Raw genomic sequence first — 10,689 nt, forward strand, 5'->3', positions numbered from 1 at the left:
AGCTGTCGCTGTGGAAACGAGGTCCGAGAGACCATCCCCAAACAATTCCTCACCCTTGTAAGGCAAAACCTCCATGTGCCTTTTAGAATCCGCATCACCTGTCCACTGCCGAGTCCATAATACTCTCCTGGCAGAAATGGACATTGCATTTATTCTAGATGCCAGCCGGCAAATATCCCTCTGTGCATCTCTCATGTATAAGACTACGTCTTTAATGTGCTCTATGGTTAGCAATATAGTGTCCCTGTCAAGGGAATCAATATTATCAGACAGGGCATCAGACCACGCTGCTGCTGCACTGCACGTCCATGCTAAAGCAATAGCAGGTCTCAGTATAGTACCTGAGTGTGTATACACAGACTTCAGGATAGCCTCCTGCTTTCTATCCGCAGGCTCCTTTAAGGCGGCCGTATCCTGAGACGGTAGTGCCACCTTCTTTGACAAGCATGTGAGCGCTTTATCCACCCTAGGGGATGTCTCCCAACGTACCCTGTCCTCTGGCGGGAAAGGGTACGCCATTAGTAACTTTTTAGAAATCACTAATTTTTTATCAGGGGATGCCCACGCTTCTTCACACACTTCATTTAACTCATCTGAAGGGGGAAAAACCACTGGTTTCTTTTTCTCCCCAAACATAATACCCTTTTTAGTGGTACCTGGGTTAATGTCAGAAATGTGCAACACATTTTTCATTGCCGTAATCATGCAACTGATAGCCTTAGTGGAATGTCCATTTGTCTCGTCGTCGTCGACACTGGAGTCAGACTTCATGTCGACATCTGTGTCTGCCATCTGAGGTAGCGGGCGTTTTTGAGCCCCTGATGGCCTTTGAGACGCCTGGGCAGGCACAGGCTGAGAAGCCGGCTGTCCCACAGCTGTTATGTCATCAAACCTTTTATGTAAGGAGTTGACACTGTCGGTTAATACCTTCCACATATCCATTCACACTGGTGTCGACCCCGCAGGGGGTGACATCACATTTATCGGCATCTGCTCCGCCTCCACATAAGCCTCCTCATCAAACATGTCGACACAGCCGTACCGACACACCGCACACACACAGGGAATGCTCTGACTGAGGACAGGACCCCACAAAGTCCTCTGGGGAGACAGAGAGAGAGTATGCCAGCACACACCACAGCGCTATATAATTAGGGATTTACACTATTACAGAAAGTGATTTTTCCCTATAGCTGCTTAACATGTATAGTTTGCGCCTAAATTTAGTGCCCCCCCTCTCTTTTTAACCCTTTGAGCCTGGAAACTGCAGGGGAGAGCCTGGGGAGCTGTCTTCCAGCGGAACTGTGAAGAGAAAATGGCGCCAGTGTGCTGAGTGAGATAGCCCCGCCCCCTTCTCGGCGTGCTTATCCCGCTCTTTTATTAATATTATGGCAGGGGATTTTTACATATATATAGTTTATTAGACTATATTATGTGTTTTTTTGCCATGTTAAGGTACTCTGATTGCAGCCCAGGGCGCCCCCCCCCCCAGCGCCCTGCACCCATCAGTGACCGGAGTATGTGGTGTGCATGGGGAGCAATGGCGCACAGCTGCAGTGCTGTGCGCTACCTTAATGAAGACCGGAGTCTTCAGCCGCCGATTTTCTCCTCGGAATCTTCCGTCTTCTGGCTCTGCAAGGGGGACGGCGGCGCGGCTCCGGGACCGGACGACCGAGGCTGGGCCTGTGTTCGATCCCTCAGGAGCTAATGGTGTCCAGTAGCCTAGAAGCCCAAGCTAGCTGCAAGCAGGTAGGTTCGCTTCTCTCCCCTAAGTCCCTCGTAGCAGTGAGTCTGTTGCCAGCAGATCTCACTGAAAATAAAAAACCTAATAAATACTTTCTTTACTAGGAGCTCAGGAGAGCCCCTAGTGTGCAACCAGCTCGAGCCGGGCACAGATTCTAACTGAGGTCTGGAGGAGGGGCATAGAGGGAGGAGCCAGTGCACACCAGATAGTACCTAATCTTTCTTTTCGAGTGCCCAGTCTCCTGCGGAGCCCGTCTATTCCCCATGGTCCTTACGGAGTTCCCAGCATCCACTAGGACGTCAGAGAAATCTCGCTATCGCCTGCCTAGTGAAGTGGAATCTAGATGGGATTTTGTAACGGGGACACAATAACTTCATCAATTGTCTAAATCCCAATGCAGTAATGGCGGAAAACGGGCGCACGTGTAACAGCACACTGATTATACTGAGAACTGATTTTACTACGGAGAACTGACACTGAGCAGCGAGAACTTCACTGGACTATTGTACTGTAGTATACTGGTCACCACAATGCAGCACTGACACTGAGCACAGATATTAAGCACTGATCAGGATACTAGAAGTGACACGGTGCAGCAAGATACAGCAATGGCCTACTGTACTACTATATACTGGTGTTCACCACAATGCAGCACTGTACTACTATATACTGGTCACAACAATGTAGCACAGATTGAGCACTGATCAGGATACTAGAACTGAGACTGACACGGAGCTGCAAGATACAATGGCCTACTGTACTGTACTACTATATACTGGTGGTCACCACAATGCAGCACACTGAGCACAGATATTGAGCTTTTCAGGCAGAGAACATAGCCACGTCCTCTCTGCTCAATCTACAATGCACGAGTGAAAATGGCGGTGATGCGCGGTTCTTTATATGGAATACGAATCTCGCGAGAATCCGACAGCGGGATTATGACGTTCGGCCTCGTTCTGGTTAACCGAGCAAGGTGGGAAGAACTGAGGCTGCCTCGGACCCATGAAAACTACGTGAAGTTCGGGGGGGTTCAGATCTCGACGAACCAAACCCGCTCATCTCTAATATATACACAATTTATATATATATATATATATATATATACATACACACACATATACATATACCCATGGTGATTGATCGTGCCCTATGGGTGCTCTTCACACTGTCGTAAGGGGCTACGCCCCCTTAACCCCCGCACAACTTCAAAGTGTAGGATAGTTGTATTATAGGGAGTATTACCTGCAATCGTAGTTTTGATATTGGTTAATTATTGCATGACAAAAGGGAGTATTGGAGATAGAACCTTCTCCTATATCAAGTTCCTTCGGTTGTCTGTCTAAATACCTTTGACCAATCGATTGGGAGACTCAGACGACATCACGCTTGGTTATTTTCATAAGAATGAGCCCACAGCAGTTTATTGTCTAGGGGTTCTTATAGACATACAGTATACAGGAATTTGTTACACGTCACAAAACACAAGCATAGGTGTCATTTCTCACACATAGAAATTATGAGACATTACAATCCTTGAAAGTCAGTCTGTAGATACCATTCTCAAAACACCACTGTTCTCAAAACATGTTCCAGGAGATAAGCAAATTGCTTAACCTTGATTCTCAGAGGAACTTCTCTCTAACTAATAAAATGTCAGCATTACTTATAACTTTAAAGCAAAAGCGTTTCTTTATATTCAGACAAAAATGGCTACTGTGATACAAGATGGCTGAAAACTACTTTAGCATGATGCCGTCTCTTTCATTCCCTCCTTTTTATAATAATCTCATATTACACTTGAGCTATGAGGCATTACAAAATCTCTACCTAACGAGTCTGGGCAAACAGTCTAGCTATGATGGTGCTAATGGCTATATCCCCGAGAGATGGTGCTTTTCACTTTATCCAATGGAGGGTTGATGGCCATTCACTCAAATCCATTAAGGTAGACTGCTCACGGCTCTTTCTTTCCAAGCTCTTCTGTAACTTCTTAAACTTGGAGGTTTCAAATCTTGAGTTTATAGACTTTTTGCAAGCTGAAAGGAAACAAAATAGTATCTTAAAACACAGATATATGCAAATTGCTAAGCCAACAATTTGTAATAAAAACATCAAAATTTCCAACAATCCATCCTTTGATTTCACTAAACAATTTAGTAGGATTTAGCCATGATAACCATCCCCAGTCACCCTCTAAACCAGTGGTAGCCAACCCTGGTCCTCGAGAGCTACCAACAGTTCACATTTTCCAGCTCACCTTCGTGCACTGGTGCAGTCACTACTCACTGACATTTAAAAGATCTACAGGTGGAGCAAATTACTTAACTTGTGATTCTGTGAAGAGACCTGGAAAACGTTAACTGTTGGTAGCTCTCGAGGACCAGGGTTGGCTACCCCTGCTCTAGAGTGTCACGGGTATTAGGTTTGTTGGCTTATGCTTATTTTTCATTTTCTATTTCTTGGACATATCTCTGTACCACTTCTTGCGCGTTATCTGTTTCATTAGTAATAGATGTAGAACACATTCTTGGAGTTCTCTTCATACATATCTAAAAAAAGTGTCATACTCTATTTTATAGTATGTATTTGCTCCAAAGAAATCTAGAAACCCCCATACGCTCATATGTAAGGGGGACAGATGTGGGCTCATGTGAGCCCAGCATCTCTTAACTAACTGGTATCTTTGAAACCCTGGAAATTTCATGATCTTTACTTTCATTGAATGGACGCAAGATTTAGTGGCTCGGATACCACACTTCTACATACCAGTTTTCGGTATGTAGCTTTGGATTGGCAGACATGCCAGTCCCTGCTCTCTCCTATGAGGGATATAGAGTATACTATGACTACAATGAGTACTGAAGTACCCAATATAATGACCCATAGTGGCCTGTCTAGTTTAGGCCCAATTAGCCTCTGCATGTTTGTGTATTTCATTGTTCAAACTTAACTTGGGCAAGTTTGCAGTGGGACCCAAGTCTCTCTCTCTTTAATTTTCACAGAAGTGGGCGTGGTCAGCAACACTTGATACGGAGCATCAAATCTGGGCTCAAGTGACTCTCACGTATCTTTCCAGATACACCCAATCTCCTGGTTAAAGCTTGCAGGGATTCAGATCTGCTCCTGAATCTGGGAGAGAGGCAAAAACGAGAATACAGAGGTGTAGCTTTCTTCAGTAAGATTTTTTTTTTTTTTACATATGCCGTCAAATTACCATATTTACGCTCTTGTGGATAATAACATCCTATCTTAGGTATGCTATCAAACAATATTTCATAAGGTAAATAACCTGTGGTTTTACTGAATATGGTTCTACTATTAAACAGTACTGAAAATAAACATTTTAGCATCCCTTTCTGGTTTCTGTGACACATTCACTAATTTGCGGACAATACAACACATTAAATGCCTGTTGTATCCCCATATCCTACATTATTTCTCCAATGAAATAAATACCGATATCTGCTGCTATAACTTCTGGTACTCCATATCTGCAAATAACTTCTGAAACTTATTTTCTAGCTATTGATTTTGCTGTAGCTTTTGCCATTGGCCAAAAACTGAAAAAGGCTGTAACTACAAATACATCTTTAGCAGCTAAATATAGTCAATTTGCAGTCTTTGAAATGGAAAATAACTTTTGCGGATTACTCCAAGGGTTTTCTTGACCTTCTGTTCTGGATTGGACATTTCTACATATCCAGCAGGCTTGTACAAACTTGGTTGCATCTGGATAAAATCCTGGAGCTATCCATGTTTCATTAACTAAATTTTCCATTTGATTCTTTTCCAGGTGCGTGAGTCCATGGCTGACTTAACACATAAGTGGATATAAGCTTCTGGGTAAGCATAACTTTTCTTCTAATTTCCATAAGCCAGTTTCTTCTTCTTGTCTTGCTCCTCTTCTCTGCCATGCTGCTTTTTCTTCAGGACCCGCTTGTTCTTGAAATTTCTTCAAATCCTGTAGATCAGGCATTTGAGGCTTTACTTCTGTTTCTTCTGTCTGTGTGGTGTAGATTGCTACCTGCCCTGGTTGTTTGGTTGCTTTCTTCCCCAGGCTACTTTCTCATTCTCTCCTGCTTGGTTCTGAAGTTCAATCAGTGTAGCATAATCAAGCATTTGGTCTGGCACTGGAATGGTTGCTTTAATGTATAGGCTTGCCTTTTCTGCTGGGGGCATTTTGCTACCCCCTTGGATTCAGCATCTTGCCAGATTGTTTCAGGAGTGTCGTTTCTTGCGTGTGCCTGGATCTTCATTACTGCAACTTTTTTGTGGCCCTTGCGAGGTCTGAACCGGTGTCTGATCAGTGAAGCATGTTGTATGTCTTTGCCACTTGCCGTCTTGAAGCCTCTGCTTTTCCATATCTGGCCCACAATCCTGTGCTGGGATGGTAAGGATCCTGAATCCACAACTTCATGTTCAGTGGTTACTATATATCCTGCATAAGGAATTCCATCCTCATAGTACCTTGATCTGTCCACATATAGCTCATGCTGAGCATTAGGTAGAGCTGTAACATGTGGCAAGGGTTGAGTTTCTTGTTCCATTAATGCCACACAATCATGGGAAAAGGAAACATTTTGATTACTAGAATTATTCTCTTCCTCTTCTGGACCATCCCCCTGGTCCTGCATCCATGATGATCTGATGCCATCTTCTTCTGGACCACCTTCCTGGTCCTTATCATAACTTCTTGCTGTTCCATCAATAGGGAAGACAATCTGTTTTTCCCTCCTTTTTAATCTTGAGATTCAACACCTTTATTTATTAATGCTGGAGAAAAGGGTTGCTGGGTTGAGGGTAGTACATCTTCTGATGGTCACGTTGTTGCACTTAGCAGTGTTACTTCATGCTTGGTCAGCCTTGCTGCTGACAGGTGTTTTGTTCTTGCTTGTTGAAGCTTCTCTGTACCTGCATGTGGTACCTGGATGATAAGCTCATGATTCAGCACTATGCCTGTGCTCTTGTCCTCTTCTAAGACTGCTGCTGCCACTGCTCTGATGCAAGTGGGTGCTGCTTGAATAATGTTGTCAAGCTTGCTTGAGTGGCAGGCCACTGGTCTTTGCCTTAGTCCATATTTCTGCGTAAGGACTCCCATGCATGGCTTCCTTCTATAGTCTGGTAGTCCTAGGGCTGGAGATGAGGCAACAGCTGCTTCCAATTGTTCAATTGCTTCATTCATTGGTTGCTGTGTAGGATGTGGACCCTCCTCCCTTTCAGAGTTGTCATACAGTGCTTGCATGTAGACTGGTGCTAGAGGTATCCATTTTCTGTGGTTTCCCACTAGGCCCAGGAATGATCATCTGACTTGCTTGACACTTGTTGGCATTGTAGCTTGCATTATGACTTTTTCTCTCTTCTGTTAGAAGTCGGGTACCTTGAGTGTCCTAGGAAGATTACCTTTTGTTTTGCTATCTGCAATTTCTCCTTTCGAGGCTCTGCAGTCTTGTTCTTACAAAAACTTCAGTAAGGACACTGTCTCTCCTTGGCACCTTTTTCAGTGGTGGTGGTAATCAGCAGGTCATCCACATACTGTATTAGCTGTGTGTCTTCTGGATAAGTCACTTGGTGATGTAGCCCCTCTCTGGGGTACTCTGGTCTAGCAGTATTGCTTACTTTCTTCCTTCCACAACTGGTACTGCGGGAATGAGCCAATACTGAACTTCTGTTCTAACTTGCTTCTAAATAGTTCTGTACCTCCTTTGATAAGTTGCTGGAAAATTCATCTTCTGCTGGGGTGTACTGTATTCTCACTTGGATAAGCTTCAGTGCATTGTGTCCCAGCAAAGTCACAGGACATGTACTTGAGGTCAAGAACTGGACTGGTATTGGTGACTGTAGTTCTTGTATCTCCTGTCCCTTCAAGGGTTTCTGATGTCATTAGTTCCTTTGGTACCTCCCTCTGCTGTCTTCTGCATCTAGTGGCTCCAGTATTCGACACAAACATCCTTCTCCAGTGGGCAAGGTGACTGTGACCATACCACCTGGAGATATGTTCACAGGGTGGTACCTGAAGAAGCATGCACCTCATGTTGGCAGATGAAGCATCATTCATTTGCCTTCTGGTACTTCTTTGGTCTTATTCCTTATTATTTGCTTTAACTCTGGAGCTGCTGGTGCTCCATATCTTCTGATCATGGCATTACCTCTGTAATCTTGCCATGTAGTACTGATCTCTCTCAGCTGTCTTTCTTTGTCTTTTTAGTGGTGCTGAGTGAATTTCATAACCACGTTCAGCTACCTGTGCTGGTCTTGTAGCTATTTCATGTGCTGCTCCTGTTCCCAAATAGGGCTGTACCTACTTAGTCTAAGTCCACCCATGCTGGTGTTCAACCTAATGATGATGACCATGGTGGGAGTTGTTGTTCCTCTTTATCCTTCTTTTCCTGTGAGAGGTAGACTTGTATAGCAGCTTCTATCTGAGGTTGTACTCTTGCTGGAATGTTGCTGGTAACATTTTTGCTTCTGCAGCGCCATCTACTGGATATCCTTTATATTCTTGTCTAACCACAAGTTTATAACAACACTAATGTAGGTGTTGTTTTGTCTTACAAAACATCTTTACTGTACTGTAAATATATCCAACAGGGTCTATACACACACACACACACACACACACACACACACACACACACACACACACACACACACACACACACCACATATTTGTGAAAATTACTTAAAAAATGCAACAGGGTTTCTCCTCATATCTGGTAACTCATTTACAGTTTTTAACATATCAGACTGAAACCATGGTGTGTAATGTTCCTGATCAATTTGTCTGGAGTTGTAATGTAGGATTCATTTTCCCCTGCATCAAAATTGCATTACAAAACTTCTAGTATTTCAAATAACAAAGTACTGAAGTAATGAGTACTATGCTACTGTCTTCAGCTACCTAACAGCTGAGAATTTTTTTCTAAACCAAAACTAAAATACACATTGCATATATGTAAACTGACTTTATGGATATATATAAATCTACATAAGTATGCGTGATCACCCATTAATATAGTCTTAGAAGGCATTCAGGAATAAAGTGACAATTATTTTCCTAATGCAACTTTCACTTACTGTCATATCCATATTTTGTAGTCAAAAACATTTTATATCCATATATATGTACCTATTACAGTATGCTTTTTCACGTAGAAGCATTATCCATACATACTATTTTATTTTTTCTGAGCCAAATTAAATTACATTTTTTGCTTATAGCAGCAAAACTGTAGTTCATACTACATGTACACATCACTGTTTTATACACAGCAGTGTGCATGCAGTATAAAAATAACAAAGGATTAAATATTGTTCTTTGGCCAAATATTTACAGTGTCAGAAAACCCCTTTTTTATTAATCCAGTGTTTGTTGCTTCAAATCTCCTTCATTGGTCAGCCCTTTCCTTCCTCTGGGAAGTTTGCCCCTTAAAAAAATTGCACCAATACCATGAGGTGACTGTTTCCCCTCCCTAGTACTGATCTTCAGGGGCTCACTGTTATGCGGTCCTTTTGCGCGATTGATCAGTTCACTTTGCAAAATCCTTCTGGGCCGCACCTTTACTTCTACTGCGCAGTATCGAAAAACAAAAGTCATGCTTCTCAGTTTAAAAGACCTGCTCTTTCAAACATCACTCTTATGCCTTTAAGTGTTTATTTATATGGAGATCCTATACCAACAATCAAAGGGCCAAATGAAGCAAACACTCTGGATCTTGATCTGACACAACAAACCAAAACTTTGTTATTACTGACTTAACTCTACCTAGTCCGCAAAGACCTCTTTAACCACTGAGCAATACATTTTTCATATATGAATCATATTACCTTTGTCAATAATAGCTTTAACATCTTCTAACAATGTTAATTTTTTTGAATCAGCCAGGAATAGATTTTAAGTGACAAAAAGATTTAGTATACTTTTCTATGAAAAACTGATACCGCTATTACCAAACCTTGTAGGTTAAATGTCAACTGCAGTTTCCTTATATTAAGAGACACACAGTCCCTGCCTGTATGTTTCCCGAAAACCCTGGGCAGTCATATCTGAGCCTTCTTTCTATTGACTCTGACTTGCACTTAGGGCAAAGATTCCCAAACTCCCTTTCCATTGAGTCCATATTACCCTTATATCCTGAAACTCTTCATTTGACCTCAGAAGGTTACCTTATATGTCTACAAAATATACTGGATTTAAAAAGGCTGAGTATGTGAGTGTTTAATTTCTTAACCTAACTTCATGCCATCTGATTAAACTCTGTTTAGAATCAGTAGAATTTCTTTCACTAACTATAACTCTGGGACCAAGGGTAAAATGACAAAGACTTAGAACAAACCACTTGATAGGTTCCTGGTATATAATTAACAGGTTATTTATCAAGACAATATGGACATTTATCACCAACAAATTTTTCTAATCAATCACTTTGTCAACATGACACTCCATAACTGTTGCAAAATCTGTCTTAAGGTTCCCTACAAAAATGAAATCACTTTTCTGCAATAGACCTATAAAATTCACCATATTCAGACTCAATAGCAGGATTATACCACAAAAATATTGAGCATCTGCAATTCTGACAGGTCATTTAAAAATAAAACAAAATTTTTCCTTGCAAAAGTGAAACTGAAACTTATGCACGTACGTTAGAGAAAACACAGAACAGAAACATAACAAAAATGTGCACCTTTTAAACAGACAAAACGGTTTAAAAAAAATCACGTATAGCTTACCTGCCTATGGATGAACAGGCTGACGAGCAGTATACACACACAGTGAGTAATCAAGATGAAGATCAAGCTTTTAGATTACTCACCCCAGGGATTTTGTCAGTGTCTGCATACGGCCATCAGTCTTGTTATCATCCACCAGCGGCAGCTGTCAGTGATCGTGGACAATAGCCCCCAAGTACTGTTGAATATAAAACCTTCTCATATATCAAGTT

General features: G+C 42.1%; 1 long non-coding RNA gene across 1 annotated transcript; it reads right to left on the reverse strand.

The window, feature by feature from the left end:
• Nucleotides 1-3,137: 3,137 nt before the first annotated feature.
• LOC135049803 (uncharacterized) lies at nucleotides 3,138-10,639 on the reverse strand. The gene is made up of 2 exons (XR_010241480.1): nucleotides 10,561-10,639; nucleotides 3,138-4,876 (listed from the first exon to the last, which is right to left on the reverse strand). It is a non-coding gene; the product is annotated as an uncharacterized LOC135049803 (long non-coding RNA).
• Nucleotides 10,640-10,689: the final 50 nt, after the last annotated feature.

The sequence above is a fragment of the Pseudophryne corroboree genome, chromosome 2 (assembly GCF_028390025.1).
Source record: "Pseudophryne corroboree isolate aPseCor3 chromosome 2, aPseCor3.hap2, whole genome shotgun sequence".
Classification (NCBI taxonomy): domain Eukaryota; kingdom Metazoa; phylum Chordata; class Amphibia; order Anura; family Myobatrachidae; genus Pseudophryne; species Pseudophryne corroboree.